Source organism: Sorex araneus, chromosome X, assembly GCF_027595985.1.
Source record: "Sorex araneus isolate mSorAra2 chromosome X, mSorAra2.pri, whole genome shotgun sequence".
Classification (NCBI taxonomy): Eukaryota; Metazoa; Chordata; class Mammalia; order Eulipotyphla; family Soricidae; genus Sorex; species Sorex araneus.
In genome coordinates, this window is record NC_073313.1 from 14,770,022 (window position 1) to 14,772,510 (window position 2,489).

Below are 2,489 nucleotides of genomic sequence, written 5' to 3' on the forward strand. Positions count from 1 at the left end.
TATTTCAATTAAGTTCCATTTATACTTATAAGCTTCTAATATTATATCACTGTATCACTGTATCACTGTCACCCCATAGCTCAACAATTTGCTCGAGCGGGCACCAGTAACATGTCCATTGTGAGACTTGTTACTGTCTTTGACATATGGAATACGCCATGGGGAGCTTGCCAGGCTCTGCCTGAGGGCGAGATACTCTCGGTAGCTTGCCGGGCTCTCTGAGTGGGGTGGAGGAATCGAACTCAGGTCGGCTGAGTGCAAGGCAAATGCCCTACCCGCTGTGCTATCGCTCCAATGACACACAAAAGAAATATGCTGTGGGACCCATGGCAGAGGTTTACCATTATAGAAAAACAGGTGCAAGAACTACTATTTCATTAGCCCGAGCATAGCTGTACGAAGGTGTTGAGAATTTCAGTAGGAACTCCGTGATTATTAGTGTACATGCCAAAAACAAAAGAAAAAGGCAGAGAATGGCTGAGCAAAAATGAATCTCAAATTGGTTTATTGGAAATGGAGTAAATATCTCTACGGTCTTCTATTGTTCTAATATTATATATACATGGTTTTCTTTCGAAGCATGTCATGGGCAGCTTCGACAGCTAGTACATGGACGCACAGTGCTTCCAGGTTCCAGTTAATCCAGAAATTGTTTGCTTTCCAGAAAGTCTGAAATATTTTCCATTGACATCATATTGAAATAGTTATAGAGTTTTATCTCAATTTGCAAGGAATTCCTTTAAAATGAGGCATATTATATGAATAATCATAAAATTTGAGCCAAGAAAATAATAACCTACATTTTCCATAATCCATTTGCAATACCAGATCATTAGCTCCAAGGACATTAGAAGGCAGCTGGGGGCTGGGATAAGCACATCATAGTAGCAAGCATGAAGTGCCACTTTTCTTTTGTTTTGTCTTTGGGTCACCACACCAGGCGATACACAGGGGTTACTCCTGGCTCATGCACTCAGGAATTACTCCTGCCGGGTGCTGGGGGACCATATGGGATGCTGGGATTCGAACCCGGATCAGCCTCGTGCAAGGCAAATGCCCTACCCGCTGTGCTATTGCTCCAGCCCCCGAAACGCCACTTTCAATAATATATCATCATCCTTACTCTGGCAGCGGAGATGGAAGCTTCCATCTCACTTAAAGATTTCAGAGCAAAAGGAATCAGAAAATTTCCTTTTGGACTTTATTCTTTCTTCTGTGTCTTCTTCCTTCCCCATTCTCTAATTATTCCAGAAATCTTATTCTTCCAAGGCTGAGTTTTTTCCCCTTTGGAAATGTTCTCACTGGACCCCTTTAAAAACCACTTTTGAAGGGGTAGGAAAGATCGTGCAGGGCTGAAGGCGCTTGCCGTGCACGTGGCTGACCCTGGTTCAATTCTCAGCACCACCCGGTCCCCAGGCACCGCTAGGGTGACCCAGAGAACTTCTTGCGCCTCGGGGCTGGAGCAGCATGACTCCATCAGGCCCAGCATCGGTACACTGCTCTGGTTGGCAGATAATTGCCAGTGGGGTCGTGTCCTCCCCCTTCCTGAGGACCACTCGGAAGACTCCCAAACAATATTTGTAGGATAACGGCTGGTACGCCCTTCCTCCCTGGCCGCTGGAAGCTTGTGTTTGTTGATTGCCCCCCAACTTGTCAATTACCTTCGTCTCCAGATCAGACTCTGACCTGTAAATATTGTCTTTCTTTTCTCCTTAATGTCCATTGCATGGTTATTATTTCAGAGCAGTTGCTTTTTGTATGGATACAGGAAGACAGCCAAAAAGACAAGCCTGTGGCTTGGGAGTTGACTGACTCCAGATGATGTACCTCCTGGACATCTGCTCTCTCAACTTAAGCCTCAGTTGCCCTTACTTCCTAGATCGCCCAAAGCAGGGTCCTGACGAGGGACTGGATGGACCCAGGGCAAGCGGTGAGCTATGAGCTACCCTGCATCGAAATGGGCCTGGCCAAAGTGCCCTACTACTTAACTATAAGTTAAGAGCTTGCTCATGGACAAATTCTGTCATGATCCAAAAGTAATAACTAGATTTGGACCCTGTTGGGGTTAGGAATGATTGATCCGGCCTGAGCACTGTAGTCTGAGTCTATGGTAAAATGTCCCCAGGAGAGTCACCCTACAAGCCTGAAAGTATCTATTACTGTGTCCACACAGAATGGTAAATATTAGGAGAATTAAAGACACTAATTAAGTTGCAGGACTAAGGAGAGAAGAACACACCTAAAGGCTTTTTTGCCCTCATGGGCTGAAGATGGTCGAGAAGTCTGGACCAACATTTTTAAAATTTTTTATTAGTGAATCACTGTGATGTACAGTTACAAACTTACGAACTTTTGTGTTTACATTTCAGTCATACAGTGATCGGTTACCCATCCCTCCACCAGTGCCCATTCTCCTCCGCCAATGATCCCAGTGTCCCTCTCACCACCCCCAACCCATCCCCCACCACCCCACCCTGCCTCTGCAGCAG